This window comes from Lygodium microphyllum, unplaced genomic scaffold (genome assembly GCF_053477565.2).
Source record: "Lygodium microphyllum isolate KBCC unplaced genomic scaffold, Lygodium_microphyllum_v1.1.10 scaffold_48, whole genome shotgun sequence".
Classification (NCBI taxonomy): domain Eukaryota; kingdom Viridiplantae; phylum Streptophyta; class Polypodiopsida; order Schizaeales; family Lygodiaceae; genus Lygodium; species Lygodium microphyllum.
The window spans coordinates 785227-812768 of NW_028229531.1; positions in this window are offsets into that span (position 1 = coordinate 785227).

Sequence of the window (27542 nt, forward strand, 5' to 3'; positions counted from 1 at the left end):
TTCAACACACAGAATGGTGTTCACCAGTTGTCATCAGGTTGAAGAAAAACAACCGGATCCGACTATGTGTGGATTTTAGAGAGTTGAATAAGCAAACAGTTAAGGATTACTACCCGTTGCAATTTATTGACCAGATTTTGGATCAATTAGCAGGTAGGGAAATATATTCGTTCATGGATTGCTTTGCGGGATACAACCAGATGGCAATTGCAGAAGAGGACAAGTTGAAAACAATTTTTATTACTGTTTTTGGTACTTTTGCGTACCATGTGATGGCCTTTGGTTTGTGCAATGCACCTAGATCATGGCAACGAACAACAGACAAGACCTTTGGTGACATCTCCCTAGATGAGTTGAAAGTATTTATCGATGACCTGGGGGCAGCCACTGTAAGGGAAAGGATGTTGATTATCTTAAGAAAGTGTTTTGAGCACTGCAGACAATTTTGCATCACTCTTAACCCATGGAAGTGTGTCTTTGGAGTGCCTTATGGGCTATTGATCAGCCATGTGGTCAGCTCAGTAGGAATCGCAACTGACCCTGAAAAGATCAAGGTTATAGTTGCTATAAGTCCACCACGCACTCCGAAAGAGGTTCATAGCTTTCTGTCATCGATAGGGTACTATCGGAGGTTTATAAATACCTTGGCAGAAAGAACGTTGCCATTAACGAACTTATTATCCTTTAGCTGTTCATTTGAATGGAGCGACCCTTGTAAGGTAGCTTTCAAGGATGTGAAATAGGAGCTAGTAAAAGCACCCGTTTTAAAAGCACCCAAAAGAGGCGAGATGTTTTATGTTTTTTCAGCAGCCACCATGTATGGAGAAGCTGTGCCTTGTGATGGTCTTTGGGATTAAGAAATTCAGGCACTACATCCTCTATGAGAATATAGTTTTCTATACGAAGGCAGAAGGGCTTAGATTGCTTATGAACAAGCTGCAGCCACCTGATCGCTTGGCAAAGTGGTTAATCACTTTGCAGGAATTCGATTATGAGATTAAGAGTAAGCCATCCAGGTTGCAGGGTATTGTGGAATGCCTTGTGGATTTCGAGGAGCCGAAAGAGACTTTGGCTGAAGAAAGTGATATTGAAGAAATGTTTAAAATTGATACTGCTTCTATCCCATCTTGGTATGCTGCTATTACACATTATTTGTCATAATAGGAGAGACTGGAGCTGGTTTATCAAAATCAGAAAAGAGGAAAATCAAACAACAGGCTTTGAAGGTCATCTTGATTGCAGGGACACTATATCGGCATGGTGTTGATGATATCTACTGCCAATGTGTGATGCCTGATGAGGTTCCTTTCATCTTGGAAGAGTGTCATGACTCTGCATGTGGAGGGCACTTCGCGGGACGGTTGACGGCGCAAAAAGCCTTACGAGCTGGATATTGGTGGCCGTCCATCTTCCAAGATTCTTTTGAGTATGTTAAGAGATGTGATACCTGTCAAAGACATGACAGCAGAGAGAATAGGAAACGCCCACTTACGGCTATCATGGCTATCCTTCCATTTGAGAAGTGGGGCATTGATTTTGTGGGTCCTATCACTGCGTCGTCTATTACTCAAAAGAGGTATATTATAGTAGCAATTGATTATTTTACAAAATGGTCAAAAGCGCGAGCGACGAGGCAGGACAATGCCAAAGAGACTGCAAGTTTCCTTTTAGAGCAAATTATCTGCTGTTTTGGTCCACCAAAGGAGTTAGTGTCGGACCGTGGAACCCATTTTTTGAACAAAGTGATCAAAAGCTTGACTGAAGCTTGGAAAATCAAGCATAATAAAATGACCCCTTATAATCCGCAAGCAAATGGGCAAGTCAAAAGTACTAATAAGCAGCTTGTGGGTATCTTGTCTAAAATAGTCTCTGAGAAGAAACGAGACTAGGACAGGAAGTTGTACGTGGCAGTATGGGCGTACAATACAATGTTCAAGCGAGCTACCGGCCATACTCCATTTAAATTAGTTTCTGGGGAAGAGTGTGTGTTACCCCTCGAAATCGAATTGCCAACCATACGGTTTGCAATTAACCACTCTTTGGGAGATGAGGATTCTCTCTTTGAATGTTTCACGACCATAGCCCATCTGGATGAACTGAAGTTGCAGAGCTTATTACACCAGGAGGTAGCTAAACGTTGGATGAAGCAGTTGCACGACCTTAAAGCGAAGAAGTATACCTTTAAAAAAGGGCAATTAGTTCTATATTACAATGCGCGTAGGGAGCTGTTTCCAGGGAAGGTGGAACCTAAATGGGATGGCCCCTACAAGATTGTCAGGATAGGGAAAAATAGTTCTACGGCTCTACTAGCTAATCTGCAGGGAGTAGAGTTTAAAAGCAAGGTTAATCTTAATAAGATTAAACCTTATTATTTCTAAGTATGCTAACATGGGGAAAATGCATTGCAGGTCCATGCTGGGGATGATTTGAGACCTGCAAAAGAGCTTAAAGCCGGTTGATGGGGCACTTAATCCCTTATTTGGAGCACCCATATCTGGAGCAGAGATACTATCAGGGGAAACTTATCTGGTGGAGTAAAGGATACAATGTGATTGAGCAAGAAGACGGAACCTTTGTGTGGGAGATCAAAGTCTTCTTCCATCACTGCTTACGACTATTGACAAGTATCCTTGTTGAGTTCAATGAAGAAGGTGGGATGGAGCCGTCAGTTCATCCTCTAAACATGTTGAATTTTGACTATCATAATTACAAATAGAGGTTCGTGATGGCCGGTTGTGTAAACCCATTGTGGACGTACACATTATATTTTAATGGAGCATCCAAGGACCCTAATAAAAAAGGGAGTATTGGAGTAGTAATCCGAGATCCTCGACGTAGAGTTACGATGAAGTTAGCTGCTTATCTCGGGGTAGGATTCACTAACAATATGGCAGAGTATAAAGCCTTGACTATGGGAGTGCATATTGCCACACAAGTGGTATTCGTCGGTTGTTAGTAAAAGGGGATTCCCAGTTGATCCTGAATCAGCTAGATGGGACTTACACAATGTGGAATCCCATTCTTTGTATGTATCATCGAACTGCGATGACCCTACTTGAGGAGTTTGGGAGAGTGTCTTTTCAGCTGATTCCACGTTATTGGAATTAGTTTGCGGATTCACTGGCAAATCTTGCTTATGAAGAAGACCTTTTTTTTAACTGTGGTCCTAGTTTGGACATTGTTATCAATGATGAGATAGGACCTGGTCGCTTGTGGGGAATGTTATCAGAGCATGCAATATATGGCAGACGATGGTTGATATGGGTGATGCAAAGAGTAGACAAGACCAATCTACCGTTATTATCCTAGACCCACAGGTTGATTAGACAACATGTTATGCGTACGTCTCTTGCTATATATGTAGGAGGGATGGGTCATAACCTTATGCATTTAGTTTAGGGCTATGAGCCCTCTGTTTTCCTCCTTGGAAAGGAGCCTATTATTATATATCTGTACTATTTCGGGGAGGGATGTGTAAGTGCTATTATGTTTGATCTCGTTAGGCCAAGAGGGCCCGTTTTGCAAGGTTTTGAATGTTTTATTTCATTAGGCCAAGAGGGCCGACCAAGTTTTGTAGTGAAGTGCTTTATTTCATTAGGCCAAGAGGGCCAGTTGTCTGTTTAGTGTAGGTGCGGTTAATGGTTTCTTATTTTAGTCCTGTGCTAGATAGGTTTGAAGAAGAGCTTGGAAGGAGCCTTTGTTGCGCGGGAGCTTCTTGTGGCCCTATCCAGGTGATATTTCTTCTTTATGAGTACCGTGTTTTTATGCTATATGTGTCTATGTACTTGTAGGGGGTTTCTCTTTTCTTGTTGGGGACCGGAGTCCAAGGCATAAAGTCCCAAGGTTTAGGTTGGGTATGTCTGAGGGAGGTCTGAGTAGTCGTTGCCTCCTGTAAAGACATTGCCAGGCATTAAAAGACCTGTTTTAGTAGGGAATCCTAGTGACCCTGTTCTGCTAGCCTGCTAGGCAACCGTTCTAGGAGTTCTTGTTAGTTGTGAGGCAGTTAGAGAAGCCTGCCAGAGGAAAATAATGATGATGAAAAGAAACCCTAAATATCCCAAAAGATAATAAATATATACAAAGGTGTGTAAAAAGGGGTTCTACCCCTATAAAAGAAAAGAAACGAATATTTTTAAGCAGTTGATCATCGCCTAGCGAAGGCCTGGTAGGTTCTTGGGGATGAGTCACCGATGCCTTGTCTTCCTAGGGGTGGCATCTCGCTGGAAAAGAAGAAAATAAGGAAGGTTGGAGCGAAAATAAAAGTGAGCGTCAGAAAAGGATTAAGTGTCGCCTTGTGAGGGCTTGGTAGGTTCTTGGGTACCGAGACAGGACCTGAGGCCGATGCTCTATTCTCCTTGGGTCACTACGCTCAGCTCCCTCCTTTTTACATGCCCAAGTATGGAAAAATAAAACCCTAAAAGAAGAAATGTGCTGAAAGAAAATGCTTCTTGATCAGGGTATAGGAGTCCTCGCCTAGTAGGAGCTCTTGATTGTGTTGTCCTTAGTTTGGTAGGCAGTTCAGACCACCACTTAGGGCAACCTCTTTGATAGTTTTTTTTAGTTTGGCCGTGTTGGAGCAGTTGGTTAGTGACTAGCTTTGGACCTTCTATCAGATTATGCTAGGCCTACTCCTTGTGGATGTCATGCCTTGGTTTTGTTAGGGGGTAGAGTGAGCACTGTGTTGTGTTTTTAGTATATGTATCTATTTTGTATCAGCTTGATGCTTCCTTTGGTTGTTTTGTGTAGATCTGTTGTGGGATTCAACGGGCTGAGTCACCCTATCCCATGGTTGCCAATGAGAGCGGAGTTTTGAGCTCGGGATGTGCCTAACATTTGCTAAAAAATCTGAAATTTAGGGGGAAAATATTTAACATCGAAGGCGGCAGCTCCAGCTAGGATGATTTTAAGCACCAAGTGAAATACGACCTTTAAAAAGCGCCCGAGAGACACTTGTTGATTTTTGATAATTTTTCAGACTACCATGCGGGTTGTCAAGAGTTGCCAATCGATGCGGGATGTCAAGTCGGATGCCCAGAAATTTACAGCACTTGAATCAGAGCCCGGACGGGGAAATGGCCAAGAAACCGGTCAAGATGCGAAGGGGTGGACATTAGAGAGGCCAAGTGGGCATGACCTTTGGGAGCCAAAATTTTATGTAGCATGAAACTTTGGGAAAAAATGTGGTGAGAGAAAGAAGAAGGGAGCGTGGCAGTCTGGCGCCGAAAATTGCGCCCCCAATCATGGAGATCATGATGCCAGCCTGAATACAACTCACCCAATTGACATTGGCCCTTGATTGCCCTCTGTCTGCCGATCTTATCACCACCCTTCGCTCGTCCAATGGTGGCGTGGATGGAGAATTCTGATTCTAGTCTTTCTCTCTCCTCCCTCTCTCCCCTAAGGGGCTGTTCTTGTGTGCAAGAGGAAAATGAAGAATGGTGAAGGAAAGCTTGTTCGGTTGAGACCGGATTGCTTCCGGATCAATGAAGACATGAAGATTACTGATTTTGAAGATGCTGGACATTGAATGTGGGCTGACCCGCAGTCCCACACCAAAACCGAGATCCCGAGACACAAAGCCTAAGCGGTAATTCAAATTTTATGAAGAAAAAATGAGTTTTTATGCTATTTGATTGATAAAATATTGTTCCCATGGGCTGATTATGCATCATAATGTTCTTTGCCATGAGTTTGATCAATTTATGCTCTGAAAATCAGAAAATCATAAGTGATATGGCTGAAATTAGTAGTATGAAACCTGTAAAACACACATTTAAGGGGTAAAATGGGGTTTTTTTGCAAAATAAAGGGGAGATATGAGATATAACATCAGCAAAACCTGGAATTTTGCTGTCAAGAAACCTAAGGGCCATAGCCCACAATCAATTCTAAGTTCTATCATTTTTTATTGAATAAAATAGAGAAAAAATACCAAAAAATGGTGAAAATGGGTTTTAAATTGGAGAAAATCAGGAAACGATAAAAGGAAAATTCCAAAAAATTACATAAGTGTTTGTGCAATGTATAATGAAGTTAGAGCACGAGGTTGGCCTCGGTTTACCCTCGTTTCTATGTTTTTGTCTGTGTTTATCGCTTTCTTTATAAAGAAATACACATAAAATAACTCTTACACCTATCAACGAATGCAAAACACTAAACGGTAGGGTGAGAGGGGAGTTTGAGCATCAAAGTATAATCTTAAATCTGATTTATGTGTTGCATCATGCCTATAGATGTTGTTTTAAAATAAAGGAAAAGGCAGCATGAGCGTAAGGCTCGGTGCCTGTTCTCATTACATAAATGTTAGCATGGAAATTATGAAAAGATTTATTTCGGACGATGCACAATGCTGATTTTCTTTTGTTTGTGCACTAGACCATTCACATTATGCACTATGCATGGTTCATGGTAACAAATGAAAAGCTCCTGGACTGCATAGCAATTGTTTTCTTAGGACTTTGACCCACAATTGAGAGTGTGAGGTTATCCCTTGCCGTAGGATAGAGGGGCGGTTTCCTAAGGGACTGTTAAGTGAGGACACATGGTATATCTCCTAGAAATACGAGAAATATAAAAGAGAGGAGTTTGTGTTCGTTTGTGTTATATGTTTAGCAGTGCATCAAAGGGCCAATCCCTGCGATGTAGGAGAGCTGCAGTGGGGGCGTGGTGTTGTTATCGAGAGGTTGCCTCTATGTGTGTGATCGTGGCATTGCCAATGTGTATGGGTTCTTCCTCTAAGGAGCTTAAGGGAACCGTTAGACTATAAACTATAAACGCATAGATTAAGCTTTAGGGCAGTTTGTTCTTTAGCATTAGATTGACGCTCCTGGTCTGCGAGGCCGTGAGGGTGTTTGTGTGTCATGAGCATGAGGTCCGGCTTGTGCTATAGCCAGTGCCGGCCCATTTCAGGTCCCATCAACTGCCACAATCAATCAAGGTTTTGAAACCTTTACCTTGATAGTCCGATGGTGTCCGAATCACCGAAAATTGGCGATTTGGGCCTTTCTTGTGAAGAGCGGCATGGACTGTCACCCTTTCAAACTCTGCTTCCATGGTCGGATCTTCTTTTTCACACAATTCCTTGTTGGCAACACAGGTAGTTCTTCCTCTGCCTCGGGTGGCGGCTCCCTGGCCATGGCGAGTTCCCTGGAAAGGTGCTTGACGATGTCCTCCGCCAAGCTTGGAACATTGCCTCTTGAAATGACCGGGCTCGTTGCAGTGGAAGCAACGGAGATTTCGGCCATTGCTTTTGGTAGGGACAAAGTTGTTGACATTATTAGAACTTGCTTTCTTTCTTTGTCCCCGGTTTTGATCTTGGACTCTCTTCACTTGGGGCCTATATGTTCCTCTGTTTTGGTCATTACAAGACCAAGTTTTGTTACTTCTTGGCCTAGCTTGCACCTCTTGAATTATGGGCACAGCTCGAATGAGTGCATCCTATAGATCTATTGGGCTCATAGATTCGAGGTGGGTATTCACTGGTGGGTTTAAACCAGCACAAAATTTTGACACCTCCTGTGTCATGTCCATCTGTGGCACATACTTAAGAAGTGAGACAAATTTTGAGTAGTATGCGTCAAGAGTGAGTCCCAGCTATTTCAGCTCGTAGAACTCATTCATTTTCTGCGTGCAATACACAGGCGGTAAGTATCTTCCTTGCACAGCTTTCTTCAGCTTTTCCCAAGTAACGGATCCCTCTGAGATCCCTTGATCTCTGCACCCTTGCTTCCACCAAAGCCTGGCTTTGCCGGTGAGCTTTAGCTTGGCGAGCATAGCCTGGTTGGCGGGTGTAGTACCGGCTGCTTCAAAGTAATCTTCCATGGACTCTATCCAAATCTCAGCATCCGCTTGGACAATCCTACCTTTTCCGTCATTCTGGTGGCTTGATCTGCTTGAGAAGAAACTTCTTCTCCTGGATCACGCCCGTACTTGATGTAGGGGGCAAATTGGGAATCTGTACATGGGGTTGTGCCTGGATAAAGGATTCTTAACGTTATAACTCGCTAACCATTATGATTTATATTTCATACCCAATTCAGTTATCAACCAAGAAACCTAGCCCTTAACTTTTTATCAATTCTCATAGACAAGTTAGACATTGATAAAAAGAAGTCTTATATCATTTATGTGGGCCTAGCCCTTACAGAGTACAATATTTCTTGGGATGGTAAAGCAACTGTTACATTAGTTTGGGGAGAATAATGTTGTGTTACATTTAGCTACGATAACTGGATAATAGTATGGTTTCAGGTCATGGATCTTTAGGAATCGGTAATTCATCGGAAGATTAGGGTATCCTTTCCTTTGGTACCCATTCTTCTCGTAGCGTCCCAACACCTTGATCTTGTCGGCGGGGATTACACGGGTTACTTCCTCGTATATATATGAGTTCAGCTCAACCATCCGACCTTTGATATGTAAAGTTGAGTTTACTTGAGCCTCCATAAAAATGAACAGCTTCACGATCTTCAGGTCCTCCAATCACTTGATCCTCTTTAGGCTGGTTCGAAGGTATGCAAACTTGTGGGCAGCTATGTAGTAGATTCCCGAGTCACCCATCCATCTCCGTTCCACGTACAAAGGCGATGGATTATAAATACGGTCTAGGATGTTCATCATATCGATCCTTTGTCGATAATCCGGGGAATGCATCGTGGTCATGAACATGACTCGGAACACTAAGAACCTGTTCCATGCTTCATAATTCTGCAAGACAGCATTGAAAGTAAGAAAATGTTCTCAACAACAACATTTGCTTTACTTCTTCTTATTAAGATTTCTCAAAAAACAAATCCTTCATTGGTTCACTCTGATACCAATTGTAACATGTCCACCTGTTCCCTTCAGGACACATCTTAACAGTCCATCAGAAAGGAGGTCTAGAAAGCTCCGCTCGGCACTCCCATGGAATGTTACGGGTTTTGCGATCTAGGACTTTCCACGTATGCCACGTAGCGGAAGTATTCTAGCCATCCCCACTTAGGACCGACCTGAATCAGGGTTTTCCCTAATGGTCATTTCCTAATCGGCAACTAGCGTCAAACCCTGAGCGAACTACTTTACACAAAAACGCCAAGGCTGAAGCGGATTCATGCTGCACTTGGTTCAAGGAAAATGGGAAACGAGAGGGATACTAGGCTCAACCTCTCTGCCATAAGGCATAGTCCCATTCCGTTCCCCTAAAACAGCATAAATTGGGATTTATTATAGCCTAGATTCTAGGTCAACGCCCTTGCTATTCATTTTTTTTGAGAATATATCCTTGCTGTCCATTATGATTTGAGAAAAGTTCCCGGCCAACCGAGACCACCCATCCGTAAGACGAACCCATGGCCACATCCACCATACTTTCCTCATGTTGTTTTAATTATCTAATTACCTACCACATTTAGTTGGACATGCATCAAGTAGCTTCCTTAATTAGCCCATTAGACACACTGGTTCCTTCACATAATCTTAGCACTTGACATAGAAAAACAGTGTCAAACAAGTTCCTTTTCAACAGGTTATCATATTTATCTTTGGAATACATTCATAAAGTCCAGCATGCAGGCTTATCCATAATCCGCCCGAAGGCTATCTAGCAATCCACAGGGATTATTAATCCAAGATTCCGCCCGTAGACTAGTATGCAAGCATCAGATCCAATCCCGAGTCATGTTGGCCTCTTGTGCAGGGCCCGGAAGGTAAGGGATTTACAGCCAGAGCCCCCCTGGCACCTAAGCGTCCTCCTACTCCCAGTAGCGCTCAACAGAGAGACCTCACACGACGGGTTCGGTCCACCTTCCTGGCGTGGCCAACAACCCCCTTGGTTAGGGTTAGGCACACAGTCAGGGGTAACGGAGGCTGCCTCTCCCTTTAGGCCTTCAACCTGAAGCATTATATATCTTTTCATCCTTTAGTTCCTTGAGCAAACAAATCAAACAGTGCTCTCTAAACTGTTACAAGCACAATCATATCCAGTGGTCGTTATTTGGCCAACTGCTAAGGAGTGAATCCTTCTCTCTGAATGCATCCAACATTCGATCTGGGATCAATTGTGACTTGGCAAGATCCCCATGGGTTTGTTTGTTAACCCTTAAGTCCTTGGGTTAGGGCCGTACCCTATTAACCCAACTTAACCAATACCTTAAGTTCTATTAACAATAAATCATGGCGAATATGTTGCTTGAAATTATTGATTGGTCCTTGCTTCCAAGCAAATACCTAATTCCCTTATCTTGGCAACTTTATAACAGGATGACTACTCATCCTCTTGCAAGTTAAACTTGCGCAAGAATCTACCAATCTCATTCCGAGGAATTGGCCATTCTCTTGTGATCAAACCATAAGATCATGTGATGTTGCAACTTGTTGCACAAGTGGCGCATCTAATACATGGGACTATTTCACCCATCGAACGGCATCTTCTAATCACGGAATCATGATTAGATAAGAAACATGGTTTAGGGTGTCTTCATATCGAATCCATTCCTGATTGCACTAGGCCGACATCGTTCGGTCCTAGGGGTTCCAACTCAATCCGAGTCTCATCTTTTGAACGAGTGATCCTTAGGGCAGAAACCCTAGTTCGTTTCTTGTAAGTACGTCCAATTGTCCCTACATTCCGTGAATGTGGGCAGGACCCTTGGATATGAGGGTTTCGACTTGCCAACAAGTGCAAAACTAGGTCAAGTCCTCACATGCTAAACCCTAGTTAGCACTTGGAGTATTTATTGTATCGATTTAGCCATCCTATGCAAATCCTTTGTGGTTTAGGTGTTTTGGGTAATCCAATTTACTTGTCTTACGACAAGGACGAATCAATCCTAGGGATGTTAATTTGATCTAAAAGGGGCAAACTAGTCGCATTACGTCGCAATTCACATAAGCATGCAATTTACTACCTCTACGTATGACTAGATTCACAATCCCTAACTTTACTTGTTAAGACCAAAACACATGTTAAATTATGGCATAATTTCCATTGATCCTACTAGGACTTGCATTCACGAATCATACCACTAAGCTTTTAAGATTTTACGCTTTAAATGAACCATGCAGCCTTTCCCTAAGTATACCCTTGATGAATGAATTTCATGCATATGTCGAATGTACAACATGCAACCTTTTCCTGACTACTACGTCGTTAATTGAGATTTATGCCAATTGAAGCTAGAATTAACCTACTTCATGCAACCCTTAGAATCATTTCCATGCCTTGCAATTTCCTATGGTTGATAACGAATTTTTTTAATGAATTATTATGAAGAAGATTTGTCTAAAAATGCTACATGCGATTTAATCTTTCCATGCGTAATCAAAGGTGTACTACAATAATCTTGACCTTGTAATGGTAGTCCTTAGTTGTTCTAGATTCGTTACTTTGCAATGCACAAAGGCAACTTGCTAAAAATGCTTCGACACCTTATGTTCTTTTTCGTTCATTCCTTTGAAAGTACAAATGACCAATCTTCAATCATGAGTTACTTCTAGTAAATTTAAAATAGACAATTTATTTCAATCGCATCTAATTAGGTGGATTTGACAGTCATAAGTGTGTCCTAATTCCATGAATTAACCAAGCATAAATAAAAAATAGAAGGAAAACCTGGACTTTCGGTGAAATATTCACATGAATATTAGGAGATGATCCTCCTGCGGTTGTGCCTTGTGACTTTTTAGGGGCCATCGCGAATTTCGCTTCTGGTTTGCCTTCGTGGGTTTGAACTTCTTGCCTTGGCTCGCAGTCCTTATGATCTTGAGTCGTCTCCCTTGTACTACGTGGAAATTCCCTTTGAAGTACGGCTCCTTGACAGAAGTACCGACTTGCAGAATTTGGATTTGGAAGGTCTTAGGGTTCGGAGCTTGAGCCTTCTTTCTTTCGGGAAAAGAGGGGATTCGTGAAAGGGTTCTTGTGAAGGCCCTTGCAGCAACGGAGGCTTGAGAGCTATTCTTCTCCTTGAAATTCCGGGGTTAGGAATGGTTTTGTGGGGCCTTGCGGAAAAAGGGACTTTAAATCCCAAGCCTAGGGGCTTGTGGGAGATTGGTGGAAAGGCTTTATACTTATTTTCTTCTAGGGTAAAGATCTTGTGGAAAGGGGGTTTAAGGAAACCCTCTTCTTCTCTACGAGACCCAGGGGGAAAATAGGGATGGATTATGGGGAAAATCGAGTGGGAAGGGGCTTAGAGAAACCCCTCTTCTTCTTTACAAAGAACTGAGCCAAAGGTCTTTTGGGAGATTTGGTAGGAAGGCCTTATAGGCTTCCTCCTCAAAGCCCAGGGGGTAAAAATTGGGTTTTTGGAGGGTTCAATGGGAAGGGGGCTCTAAATCCCGGGGTAAAATGGACTTATGGAGATCCAATGGGAAGGGGGGCTTAGAGAATCCCCCTTAGAAGCTTCTAATAGCTTCTATCAGCTACGTGGCAGTGTGGAAGCCTATGGCTCAGCTGGGGCTTTCGGCGATGGTAGCGGCGGCCTCAGTCCCACGGGCGGCGGCAGACTTACGCAGCTCCTCCACCCCACGCAGCTTCGACGTCTCCTTCAGCCTCCTCTCAAGATGATGACTGCGCGCAACCTAACAGCCTCTCCCTTCTCTCATGCCTTTCATTACTCCCCCCCCAAAGGAGGATTTTTATAGTTTGGGGGAGAGGGGACCTCCCTCCCACGTGGTAACTTGCATGGCCCTCTCCCTTCCTTTCCTCATGGATCTCCTACTAGCCCATCCCCTTCCCTCAGTCACGCATCGGCTGGGGAAGATAAATAAAAAAAATTTGAAATTTATCTCAACATTATCCTCTTAACCTCCTCCCAAGAGGGAGTTCACCTGCGGTTTTGAACCCCGGTCTTGGTTTGCCAATGCGGAGGTCATGATTCCTTACGTATGGTTTACAAGTTGCAGTGTTGGTAACTCCAATGCTGAAAATAACATTTGCATGAGTTTCACGCAGGATGTGGAAAGTCGGTCTAGTAATATCTTTCAAATGGGAATATCTTTCAAATGAGTTTCACGTAGAGGGGGGGTGCGACTGCATACCAGCACAGTGGGGGGGGACGCTTCTAAATGCCAAGGAGGAGGGGCCACTATGTGCCGCAATGGAGGGGGGCGCAACTTCTCTATTGATGAGGGAGGGGGAGGAGCCTCCCCTTTTATAGGAGGGGGAGGAGGTGGGCATGGCCACTACCCCTCCCACCTGGGGGGCTGCATGCCCCCCATACTACCACATCACTCCCTCTCTCTCTCTCTCTTCGACGTGATGTCGATGGGGAGAGAGAGGGGAGGTTTAAAAAATTTGATCTAATAATATTTTTTTTTAAATTAAGGGGGGGGAGAGCTCCTATGGGGGGGGGGGGGGGGGGGGGGGGGGGGGACATTACAAAACAGATTAAAACTTGCCTAGTTCTAGAAAATGTTTAGTTGAACATGAGCAAAGAGATAGGCCTATGTCCACACTTAAAACTAAATCTCAAACGAGGAATTATATTGGCTCCCCTTGGTTGTATCATTCCTTTAAGCATTCTATTGGCAATAATAAGAAGATGTATCATCATTCGAAGGGGCAGCTAGTTGGATACCATAGAAGCCAACTTAAATTGGTTAAGGCTCACTTGAGAAATGTGCATGAGGTTGTATGGATTTTACTATCTATGGGGATGGATTCATGAGCCATAGCTTAGATGGTTCAAACCTTTCACACCAAAGAATTTTCTAGAGCTTAAACAGGTACACTATTTGGGTTGTCAAATCTAGGGTGAAAAAGGTGAAAAATTGCCCTTATTTATTCTCAAGCTTAAAAGTAACCAATGGTCTTGGAATTCAAATGATCAAGAATGTTTGGATAAACATAACAAAATCTTACATTATTATCGTTGAGCGTTACGTGCCCAATATCTATGTGATCAAAAGCAGATTCTGCAATTAATTGATTCTCTAAAAACCTCGTTCATCTTACATTATTATCGTCGAACGTTAAGTGCCCTACTAGTAAGTAAGGTTCAATAGGAATTTGAAAACTACTTTGGTCTACTCGAGTAAAAAGCACGGAAGATATACTAGAAAGTCATTATCTGATGTATCAAATGTCTCTATAAGATAGAAACTATTTATGACACTTAGGATAATCTAGCTATTGTATCCTATAGGGCTTTATCGTTGGTACATCCTATGAATGTAGGGGAAGAAGCACCAAAATCAAGTGCAAGGCATAGTCTACTTGAACATGTTTCAATGGAATTATCAAAATATGTGCCTATGGTTAACCTCGCAAAATAGCCTCTTTATATGTTGAAGAACCTGAAGTGGCAAAATGAAAATACTTAAATCTAGGTGCTCAATTGGAACCTCAAGATAGGATTAAATTTGAGAAAGTATTATGAGACCATGTTGGTGGATTTGCTTGGTCTTATATGGAACTTAAGGGTATTGAGGCTGAATTCTATCAAAATTATATTGATTTGGATCTAGGCACAAAACCTGCTTGCCCAATGTCAACGATGAACTAATCTTGTGTTTGTGAAATTGGTCAAAGTGTAGATTACAAAGCTTCTAGATGCAAGATTCATATATCCTATCGCATATAGTGAATTGATATCTCCTATCATGGTAGTGCCAAAGAAGAAAAGCAAGAAAATCCATATCTATGTTGTTTAAGCTTAGCAATAAGACATGAAAAGATCATTTTCCTTTGCCATTTATGGATCAAGTATTTGATAAAGTTGTAAGCCACGAACTATATTATTTTATGGATGGGTTTAGTGGCTACAATCTAGTGTTGATTCATCTTGAAGATCAATCTGAAACCATTTTTACTACTAAATGGGGCACATTCACTTACAAAGTTTGGTTTGTGCGACTTTTATGTCTTTGATATAGCAAAATAAATGCCTCAACTATTATCACAAGTACTTGAACATTGTGATGAAGTGGGTATCTCATTAAATCCTAATAAATTGCATTTTTGGAGTTTCAAAAGGAACTGATTTGGAGTATATTGTTTCTAAGGAAGGTATTGCCATGGATCTTACTAAAATTGCTAAGATTTCTACACTTCCACCACCAACAAATCTTAAACAAGTGCGAGGATTTTTCGGGCATTTAAATTATTATTGATAATTCATTTTTGATATTGCAAAGATAGCATCACCTTTAAAAAATTTACTATGAAAGGATAATCCATTTAATTGGGATGATACTTGTTAGAAAGTATTTGAACTCCTTAAGCAAAAGTTAATTGAAGGACTAGTATTAGAACTCTTGGATTGGACAAAAGAATTCCACATTCATGCAGATGCATCTATATACGATGTGGGTGTTGTTTTATGTCAAGTAGATGACAATAAGGTGGATCATCCGATTTATTTTTCCATTATTTATTGGGGAATAACATAACTATCTATATTGATAATGAAGTATCAAAGTATTTGCTTAATAAGTAAAACTTTTTAGGTGAGTAATTTGTTGGATGTTATTGTTCCAAGAATTTGATTTTCAGATAGTCACTCATCCTAGTAAAGCGCATGTTCTAACAGATCATCTTTCTTGATTATTAACATTAGATAAGGAGAAAGGTATGGAAGATGATTTGCTTGACACAACACTTTTTACTGTGGAGAGACAAGTTCTATGGTATGCGGATATTGCTAACTTTCTTAGTACTAGTCCATACCCACTTGGTGTAGATAAACAAAAAAGCGACAGATATTCATGCAAGCATGCTCCTATGGATTATTAGGGGGTTATATTATCAATTCTTTCCAAGAGAGGGTATTTATCACTAATGTGTATGGGAAGATGAAATTCTGGTGGTTTCAAAGGCTTTGCATAATAAACATTGTGGTGGACATTTTGCTGGTGAATTAATAGCAAGGAAGGTTCTATTAGCTAGTTATTGGTGGCCCACTTTATTTAAGGATGCTCACTATTACTGCAAAAAATGTGATGTATATTAAAGGATTGGTTGACCTTCTAAAAGTTTTGCTACACCTTTAACACCTATATTGGCATTAGCACCTTTTGAGAAATGGGGCATTGATTTTGTGGGTCTAATTGATTTGCCTACAAGATACAAATCTAATCAGTATATCTTGGTTTGTGCTGATTATGTCACTAAGTGGGTGGAAGCAAAAGTGCTGAAGATAGATAAAGCCATTGAGGTGTCTAAATTCTATTACACGTTTTGATTACCTAGTAGAACTAGTAAGTGATTGAGGTTTCCATTTCTTAAATGCTTTGATTAGAGAGTTGATAGAATAAAATAAAATAAAGCATTCAAATCAACACCTTATTATCCCAGAGCTAATGGCCAAGTAGAAGTGACTAATCGCATTATTTGTGGTATTTTAGCTAAAACAATTGCTTCTCATAGACGAGGTTGGGATGAGCGTCTCTATGAGACACTTTAGGCCTATAGAACCACTTACAAGGTGATAGTGCAAAATACACTGTTCAATTTGGTTTATGGAACCAATGCTATATTTACTATTGAGCAAGAGTTACCTTCTGTATGAGTAGCCTTGTTGTTACAATCAGGAGAAGTTGAATCAGTTAGATGTGGAGTGATTATTAGCTTTACAAAGTTTGGAAGCAATGCAAAAGTATCACAAGCTTAGCATAGTCAAAATATTAAAGTACGACAGTTTAAAGAGGATGATTTAGTTTTACTTTATGACAGTTTCCATTACAAATTCCTCGGGAAGCTTAAAATTTGCTGGTTAGGACCCTTTAAGGTTATTAAATTTTACGATAATGGTTCTCTAGATGTACAAGATATTAATGCTGAAAATGGGATATTTAGAGTTAACGCCTATGCCTTAAAGATTTTGTGACTTAGGGTAGCTAGGTATCTAATTCAAAGATATCTAATGCTTCAGGTTGAAGGCCTGACTATCAAATTCATTGGATACATACTCACTACCACTATTGGATCTCAAACAAGAGATAGAGAAATCAAATTCTTTGACCTGATACTTAAAGTCCTTAAAAATGACAAGCACCTCATCTTTATGCTTCAATATATACACCCATGTATATTTGCTAAAATCATCAATGAATTTTACATAGTGTCTAGATCCACCAAGAGTAACATTATAGGTTGGTCCCCAAACATCTGAATGAATCAATTGTAGTGGTCTAGAGCTATTTTGAACATGCTTCATAAATGAAAATTGAGATTGCTTACCAAACTGACATGTATCACAGACATGACCTAAATCCGAATAGGTGAGCATGTAGCTACTTTCTTTGCATAGTTTGTAGCCTTTGAACATCCACATGTCCAATCTTCTGATGCCAGATCTCAAGATCTCCAACTCCATTGTGTTCATGTGCAAGCATAGCTCATATTAGCCATGGAATACTAGCATCTAGAGTGAGCATAATTCCTCAATAAAATAGCCATGCTTATTGAATCACAAGTTGCAGATTTTGCTATGTCATTTGCCCAATTGATCGCACATACTTAGTAATGGAGGGAACATACAATACATCATATAGATTCTTCTTTTTACCATCATGTATAACCAAGGGAACTATACCCTTCTGATCAATGTTATACGATGTGTTGTCACCCATACAGACATAACCATGCTTATCAAATGTAATATCCCCCCCATTTTAATCAAATGAAATAATTTTTGTTTCCCAATTATCTCCTCCCAACCACCGCCAAAACGAGTGGCAAGGGGAGGAAGGAGATGACGACAATGACATCGAGGAAGCTTATGACGTTGAGTGGGTGATGGCATTGAGGATGTAGACACGACAGTGATGACGATGATGGAAGAGGAAGGCCACAGACCTATTACCTTCACCCCCCCCCCCTTTGACTAGTGCATATGATAGGTGGTGGGTGCGGGAAAGACCACCACCACCACACCTCTTCCACTCCCCCCCCTCCCCATGGTCAAGAGAGGGAGCTTTTTGGAGGGGCTCGATGCACTATTCTCTTCCCCCTATTTTTTTCTAGAGAGAGGGAGAGAGAGAGAGAGAGGAGAAGAAGAGGAGGAGGAGGAGAAGAGAAGAAGAAGAGAAGAGAAGAGGAGAAGAAGAAGAAGAAGAAGAGGGAGAGAGAGAGAGGAGAAGAAGAGGAGGAGAAGAAGAAGAGAAGAAGAAGAAGAAGAAGAGGAGAGAGAGAGAAGAAGAAGAGGAGGAAAAGAAGAAGAAGAAGATAGAGAAAGAAGGAGAGAGAGAGTGAGTGAGAGACTCTCTGAAGAAACTCGTTCCTCTTCCCCTCCTTAGAGGGTGACCACATGTGTTGCTCTTCTCTCCATCTCCCCACGAGCTCAACACTCCATCTTCCCGCAGGTTAACCCCCATCTCCTTGCTAGTTTAACCCCATCGCAATCGAAAGGAGTCACCTTGGCACACACACCATTTCTTTGATGAGAGAAGAGAGAGAGAGAGAGATTCGTAAGTGAAGGCATGGGCCCAAAACGGAGGGAGACACGCATCAGCAGTAATCCCGCATCCAAAAATGGAGCCACCGACCAAGGCATTTATGTGAATATGAATATAATGTCAGGTATGGATAATTCATCTTTGAATATCCAGGTACAAATTGCCATCTCTGCTATTCATTGAGGCATAGGCATGCGCATGAATTCATTTCAACAAGTAGCTTGAATTTGTTTATTTTTTGATAATTAACGAACTCATAGGGGATCATAGGTTAATTCTTTCCGCAATCATAGATGACTTTGCATAGATTTATGCATATGGCACATTGAGGTTCGCACAAACCCATGTAATTGTAATGTGCCCGCCCCTCAAATTGCAAGACACGTCTTAGCAACCCGTCGAGAGATCAATCTAGAAGACGTCGCACCCGGCACTCCCAAGGAATGACACAGGGTTTGCCAACTAGGGTCTCTCGAGTCTGCCTCACAACGGAACTTATCCAGCTGTTCCCACTAGGATCGACCTGAAGTCCGGGTTCCTAGCAGTCAAGTCTTTCTAATAGCCTTCTAGCGTTGGTCGACAGCCGCTCCACTTTGCGTAGATACAACTGGACCCAAGCAGACTCATACCGCACTTGGTTCAAAGAGAATGGGAAACAAGAGGGAGGCATCACTCGACCTCTTTGCCTGTTGGGCATAGTCCCATTCCGGTCCCCTAAAATGGTATGAACCAGGGTTCTAACCAACATTCTCCAAGGTCTTCGCTCAACTTTTCCTAATATTCCTTGTTAACATTTCCTTTGAGGAAATCTCTCAGCTAATCGAGACCACCCTTCCGTAGGATAGACCCATTGGTCACATCCACCACGTTTCCCTCGGGGGTTGTTTTAGTTATCTAATTACCTACCACATTATGTTTGACACATAAAAGCAGCTTCCTTAATTAACCCGTTAATCACAAGCTCCTTTACGTAATTTAGGCCACTAACACGAAGACAAGATAAAACAAGATCAAACACTTCCTTAACTTATCTTCAGATTAATGCTTGTCTTCCACCCATACAGGAGAATTAAGTGTTCCTTCTGCCTCTGCAGAAAAATCCTTCCATCTCATGGCAAAAAAACCCGAAGGTTTATCCTACAAAGATTCCGCCTTGTAACTAGTATGAAGGCCCTCAAGATCCCATCTCGAGTCATGTAGAACACTTGTGTAGGGTCCGAAGGCATTGGGATTAACGGCCAGAGCCCCCATTGGCACCCAAGCGTCCTCCTACGCCAAGTAATTTATGGAGAGACCTTTTGCAGCGGGTTCGGTCCACATTCCCGGTGCGGATTCATAACCCCCTTGGTTAGGGTTTGGTGGTTCGTGGGGAGTAGCTAGCGCCATCCTTCCTTAATTAACCCTTTAGGAAATCAACCACAGCTGAAGCAACCAGCCTAATAACATTTACTAGGGAAAACGTCCCTTTTGTTCCCATGGCAATTTATCATCACATACCCGGCCATGAAATCATCAACCACACTCCACTTGGGTTAACATCCAAAACCACATTAACAAACAGTTGAATGCACAACCTCTTGCTTCAAGCATCGCAATCCCATTACATGCACAACCAGAATTTAACTTGGATGTATCAAAACACTTTTACAACCTTTTCAAACAACCAAGCATAACTTGGGTCAACAATCCATCTTTAACAAGATCAACCTTTGTTAAAACCATTTCAACAGTTCCAAGAAACATGCTTAGCATGAATCAACTACCCTAAAGTTCGCTCTCCCCCTTGGGTTAGGGCTTTGCAAGGTCGATTTAACAAGTTCCTTCTAGATCCTTTAAATGAACTGAGTGATTTCATCTTGACCTTTATTAATCCTGGCTAACTATTTAGGGTAGAAGATCAACCCAATTCCTAGAGTAGCTATCTAATATCACAGGTCACCAAGTGCTAACCCATATTGCTAGTACATCACCAAGAGTACATTAACAAGATTCCAACCTGATTAGCCATAGGTTATCCAATCTTCGGACAAGGATCTCTAAATGGAATTTCTTTTAGAACTACTATTCTAACAATGTTTATTGTGCAATCCCATTGAGTGTGCAAGTTAACATATATCAACATGTGCATGATCTAACTGTTACTTTAATGTACTCTATCATCCTTACGCATGAAAAACTGGTTTGCAATCTTAGGATGCTATTGCATTTTTTTGATAAGGGAGTATTTTTATCTCTTTCGATGCGAGGCTCCAATCCTTTTCATGAAAATAATGCAAGATTCTAGCTCTTTCTAAATGCAAACTAGGGTAATCCATTCAGTGTATAATACAAAAATATCTTCTAATCAGTAGAATGTTCTTCATGCAAGTGTTTGCATTTTCCTTAATCAATTTTACCTATCATTTCATTGACCATAAACATGAAATATCTTATGAATATTACAACTATCGTAACTAGATTCATGCCTAGGCTCTTTACCTATCAAACCATGCAATATAAATTTTATTATGATCCTCTATCCTCATGAGATAAGCAAGACATCGAAGCAGTACATGATTGTGGGGAGAAACTTTAGTGTTTACCCTTGGCAGTGTGTTTGCATGGATGGTGGCATCTTGACTCGAATCTCCATCCATGGTTGTGGGATTCCCATTCACTTAGGAAGATCTCCACTTCGGGGCCATCCTCAATTATGAGACTCTCTGAGTCGTGGAGAGAAAGTCTGTAAGAACCTTGGCCAAGAGACAATGTACGAATAGGGAGTGCCTATTGGGAGCTGTGTATCTCATACATGAACTTTGATAGAGAGCTTTAATGGGACGTGTCTTCTTGTGCAGGGATTGCAGAACTCTAGCACTATAATGCCACGTGAGCATATCCTGATGGTGAAGATATACTCCCAAAGGCACAAAAAGGGAGCCTGTGTGTGAATTGGGCTTAGGGGGGAGGGAAGGTTGGAAAAGTTCTAGAACCTTCTCTCTCTCTCTCTCTCTCTCTCTCTCCCTCTCTCTCTCTCTTCTTCTCCTTCTCCTCCTCCTTCTCTCTCTCCCTTCCCTCTTCTTCTTCTTCTTCTTCTTTTCTTCTCTCCTTCTCCTACTTTCTCTCTCCCTCTTCTTCTTCTTCCTGTCTTCTTCTTCTCCTTCTCTCTCTCCCTTCTCCTTCTCTTCTTCTCTCTCTCTCTCTCTCCTCTTCCTCTCCTTCCCTCTCTCCCTCCTTCCTCTTCTTCTTCTTCCTCTTCTTCTCTTCTCTCTTCCTCTTCTTCTCCTTGTCTCTCTCCCTCTTCTCCTTCTTCTCCTCCTCTCTTTCCCTCTTCCTCTTCTTCTTCACCTCCTCCTTCTCTTCTTCTCTCTCACACTTCTTCTCTTATTCTCTTTCTTCTTCTCCTCTCTCTCCCTCTTCTTCTCCTTCTTCTTCTCCTCTCTCTCCCTCTTCTTCTCCTTCTCTCTCTCCCTCTTCTTCTCCTTCTTCTTCTCCTTCTCTCTATTCTCTCTTCTTCTCCTTCACAATGATCCATGGGGGCCGTCGATCAGGATGCCAGGGGGGCCTTACTACCGCGCCAAGCTTGGGGGGGCCGCCTGTTGGAGGGGGCGCTGTGCAAAATAACGAGGAGGGGGAGGACCTGAGTTTTCCTAGGGAGGAGGGGGGGTCTTATATGGTGGAGGGGGGAGCACGGCACCTCTTGCCACCTGGGGGGGCTGCATGCCCCCCTTATCACTGCCGTTTCTGTGTAAAGTAGTTCGCTCGGGTTCGACGCTAGTTGTCGTTAGGAAATGACCAATAGGAAAAACCCTAATTCAGGTCGGTCCTAAGTGGGAACGGACGGAATACTTCCGCTACATGGCAGACGTGGAAAGTCCTAGATTGCAAATCTTGTAACATTCCATGGGAGTGCTGGGCGGAGCTTTCTAGAAATCCTTTCCGATGGACTGCTAAGACGTGTCTTGAAGATAATAGGTGGACATGTTATAGTTGGTATCAGAGCCAACCAACAACGGATTTTTTTTAATGAAATCTTAACAAGATGAAGTGAAGAAAGTATTGTTGTTCCAAACATTTCCTTACTCTCGATGCTGTCTTGCAAAATTATGAAGCATGGAACAAGTTCTTAGTGTTCCGAGTCATGTTTATGACTGCGATGCATTATCCGGATTATCAACAAAGGGTTGGGATGATGAACATCCTAGAGCATATCTATAATCCATCACCTTTGTACATGGAAGGAAGATGGACGGGCACCTCAAGAATCTACTATATATCTGCCCACCAGTTTGCATACCTTCAAACCAACCTAAAGAGGATCAAGTGGTTGGAAGACCTGAAAGTCGTGAAGCTGTTAATTTTTGTGGAGCCTCACATAAACTCAACTTTACATATTCGAGGTCAGAGGGTGTTACCGTGTTTCCGACCACGTTACCGCAGCACAAAGGAGCAGAAACTGGGAAGAAGAAAAAAGAGCAAAAAAGGCGCAAGAGCAAAAAAGGCGCCTTGACTGGCAACCAATCCCTTGAAAAATTCAAATGTTCGGACACGACCCTCAAAAGGCTTCAGTGTTGGGCCACGGCAATGAAAGAGGAAAAGGCGCACCATTAAAATGTGGGAGCACCCCCAAATCTGTGTAAAAGAGTGCCAGGCTCGCTCCTGTGCAAAGTGTATGCATTAGTGGGAATAGGATAAATTAGAATGGTGGGAAATGGGAAAGAGGGCCTAGGCTATGGCCGGCCATGTAAAAGAGGAAAAGGGGATGACCGCCCAAAAGGGATTTAGGGTTTTGTATATAAAGTTGAAAAGTGAATGAGAAGCTCGTTCTTTGGTGTGTGGCAAAAGAAGTCCTCTTCTTCCTCTCTTCTTCTCTCCTTCTTGCTTGTGCGTGCTCTTGAGAGAGGGAGTGTGAGAGTGTGAGGGAGTGAGTGTGTGTGATGGTGAGGGATCAAGAGGGTGAAGCTCTTCACCATCTCCTCTCCTCTTCTTCTCTTCTCTCCCCTTCTCTTCTCTTGCGCACGCGGCTATGGAGGATGGAGCTTGGAGATGGAGGAGGCTTGAGGATGCTTGCGCTAGCATCTAGGATCATGGAGCTACCGGAGTGCAAGAGAGAGGAGGGTACTCGATCAAGCATCAAGGTAAGCTCACTACACTCGTAGGATCGGCTAAGTGAGAGATAGCCATTAGAACTCGCTTGGAATGCTTGAATAATAAGCGGTTCGTGGGTCTTGGCGGTTGAGCGAAAGCTCCCACATTTTGGTTCAGTTGCCGGGACCAACGGATTCAAGCTTGAGCACTTGCGCGCCTCACATCGAGCATCGAAGTAGGGTATTCATCCCCGAAACAGAGCTTGAGATAGGTAGGAAGTTGAGTGCTTTTAATCTTCGGAACAAATAAGTATTTTGGATATTTTGGTTGTTTGATGATTGGAAAGCATGGAGAACCTATTCCAAATTTTTTCCTTCGATTTTTGTTGCATTTTCCGTAGGTTAGAGCTAGGAGATCGAACCGAAAAAGGGTAGGGTTCACTGTTTCAAAACAGGGTAAAAACAGGGAAAAAGTCATGCAAATGCGCAAAATGCTCGCTAGTGAGGACTAAGATCGACAAGAGAGGGATTAGGGGTGTCAATGCCACAGCTGGGAGGGCATATAAGAACCGGGAGGCCAAAAGAGAACTCATTTGTGCCATTTCAGTGCGAGAGAAAGAGAGAGAGAGAGCTAGAAAGCCCCAGGCCGTGTGATTCGATCGCAGCACCGACGCACTCACCGACCCATTCAGGTATATGAATCCCTCCCTTAAACACCCTAGATGGTATCTGGAGGTTTGTGCTTGTAATGGTTGAGTAAATCATAAGAATCGGGCAAGATCGGCATCACGCTATTTCCGTCGCGCCGTTTTCGGCCCGTCCGAGCTATTGCTTTTGGGCCGAGGCCCAGAATCGGCCTTCGGCCCCTTGCCATTCAGCCACTCAGCCGGAACCCTAGTCGCGTTCGAGTCAACCTATCCGAGAGACCCTCCTCGAATCGTCCGAGCCAAAACTTTTTGACCACGTGGCACATTCGGCCCATCCGAGCGACCCGTTCGAATTCCAAAATCGGAACTCGGCCACACCCGGGATTCGACCTTCGGCCAACTGCGGTTCGACCTGTCTGAATTAGCCTGTCCAAATCTGTCAAACCTACCATTCGGCCCGTCCGAGTAAAAATCGTCCGAGCAAGATTTGGAGATTCGGCCCTTGACCCCACGACATTCGGCCCGTCCGAGTGACCCACTCGGACCTTGCAATTTGGACCACTCGGTCCGAATGCAACTTTTTGTCAAAGTTGTTAGAAATTTGACCCGACCGGCAAATGCACATTAGCGCAACTTGTCGAAACCCTTCGGGCGTTCAGCACTTGATTCTGGCACACGGGATAAGAGAAATTGTAGTACACAGCTGCTTAGCGGTGGGTAGTAGACAATTGAGGGATCTACGGACTAGGACGCAAGCCGCTGAGCCACGAAGACCTGATTGGTCGGAAGCAAACAAGGAAACATACAAGGAGTCCTGAACCCTGACTGAACGGCCGGAAAATGGATCTACAAGCCTATCAGACCAGAAACGAGTGAGAGTGAGTGAGGCGCCGAGGAATTGCTTGCTACACTCACATTGAACTTTGCACTTGAAGTACACTTAAGGAAACTGAAAGCCTGATTGGGCACAAGTGCATGAGGAACAACACACTCACCGAGTGGCTGTAAATTAAGAATTGTATTCAGTAAATAAGGGAACTCACTTAGATAAATCGCTCAAGGAACCCACCAATAGGAGAGGACCCAGGACATAGACAAACACGCAAAGCGCAGGAGAGAACAAAGCGAGGAGCGCCAACAACAAGGACCTGTCACGACTAGTCAACCTGATCGACAACGCGGCGAGGCGCAAGAATTCGACCATGACAGAGGAAGGCTCAGACCATTGGTTTACCGAGGAGCTCGATGTGAGCGCATTCCTAGATGCTATACAACAGATGGTGAGCAGTTACGATGCACATGCCCGGTACGAGCACCGTGGCAGGACGGCAGATGCAATCATTGCAGACCTAGAGGAGGAGAGAAGGCTAGCCCGCAAGGCATTGCAAGGCATAGCCGAGTATAATAGGGATCAACAAGCTAGGAGCCTAAGGCAAAGCATGGAGCTGCATGAGGTGCAACAAGTGCTAAACTTGGCTGGCCGGAATCGAACGGACCAGGAAAGAGTGCTAGGGGGAAGACCTGACGACACTGAGTGAGCTCCTCATGAAACGGTTGCTCGATAACACCGCAGTAGAGCAGAGTGCCACTGCACTAGCGACGCCGCTGCTTGCAGGGTTAGGGGCAAACTAGGGCTCAAAGAGCCAGGCCAAAATACCAATTGTTGCCAAGCAACTCGACAAGTACTAGCCACATGACGATCCGTACAGCTTTGTCGAGCAGTTTGAGCAAGTCTGCGAAGCCAATGGCCTCAACGACCAGACTCAACGTTCCCAAGCATTCGGACTTTGCTTAAGCGATAAGGGTAGGACGTGGTATACAAGCCTGGATGCCATAGAATGAGCCAACTTCAATAACCTCAAGGATCTCTTCGTCAGGTTTGCCGAGCCCGGATACTCCGACAACCTGCTAGTACGCTTGATGAATGTCAAACAGAAGGAGGAGGGCATCCATGACTATGTGACCCACGTGAGAAGTCTCTTTAAAAGAATCCCCTTAGGCGAGCGACCGACTGACAGGGTAGTGTCAACTGTATTCATCAGCGGAATTCGAGATTAGGAGTTATATAAGGCACTGGCAGGCAACTCAAGCTTACAGGGAGACATGGTGGCTAGGGTTTTTGAGGAAGCCATCAGAGTCGATGACCAGCTGAAAGAGCGGAGCTCTAGGAGCTCAAATCTAGAAGAAACCAACCCGCGGAGTTTAGAGAGAATGCCAGCCTCTAGTGAGCGATCGAACCCATCACCCCAAGATAAGGGGAAAGCCACCGAGACAGACTAAGGCCTGGCAGAGGTCAAGATGGAATTAGCCAAGATACAGGACATGCTGAGATGACCAACACGCTGGCACATCCAGTGCATGTACTGTGGAGGAAACCACTTGCCGGTCGAGTGTCAAGACCTTGCGCCAACTGCGGGAGGTTCGGCCACGATGCCGCACAATGCAGACTACCAAGAAGGTTTCCATACTCGCAACCCTACAGCCAGCCTTATCTAGCTAACAAGCCGTAGCCATTCTTCGGAAGGGGAGCCCCATTGGCTCTACCCATGCCTAACAATATGAAACCCACCGTCCCTAGAATGGACATAAATCCCACCGGCATTCCTAGACCACCTGGTCCTTATGTGACCCACCCACCGAGCAATGCTCCAGTTCATTACGTGGAGGAGCCAAATGATGAAGAGACCTACATATACCCTTACGTCTCGCATGACGACGAGGGTAACATGGCCCTCATGGATTATCGACCCGTGTCGGTGATTGGCATTGGGAAGAGGACGGGGTAGAGGCCTAGGAGGGCAGCCACAGGATCCAATCACTTGTTGGACTTGCGGACACCCCGGTCATGTCTCATCACGCTGCCCTGAAAGAGAGCAGCAAAACAGGGACAAGGCTGATCAAAGGTGCGTAGAGTGCGGAATCACCCATCTTTTCATTGATTGCCCAAAGCGGAGGCCGTCCTCTAGCGCAGCTAATTTGCCATCCATCTCATTAGGGCTATTTGGTGTCAAAAACCCCGATGGGGAGGCCACACCTATTCCCTTACGAGTTATGACCCGAGCCCAAACCAAGTAGGCCGGCATCTCTCTGCCAGGACCTAGCAACCTGGACGCAGCCTCAATAGGGAAGAAAAGCCGCAGGCAGAAAAAGAAGAGGTCGGACGCTAAGGTCGCATTGAAGACCGAGAGTGCTACGACTTTAACTGCTGGGAAGAAAGTCTCAGACGCGGAGGCAGAGACTTCAGCCCCTAAGACAGTCGAAAAGGGAAGCGCTAAGATAGGGGAATACCCACACCCCAAGCGACAATTGGAGGCCATAGAAAAGGTGAAGGAATGGGTGAGGGAGGCTCAACAGCACCTCAAATATGCTGAACCGATCACGGGGGACGAGATCGATGATCTCTCTAGCATAAGCATGCCAATGTCACCTCCTCAACCTAAGTCAGCCGAGGCTACTA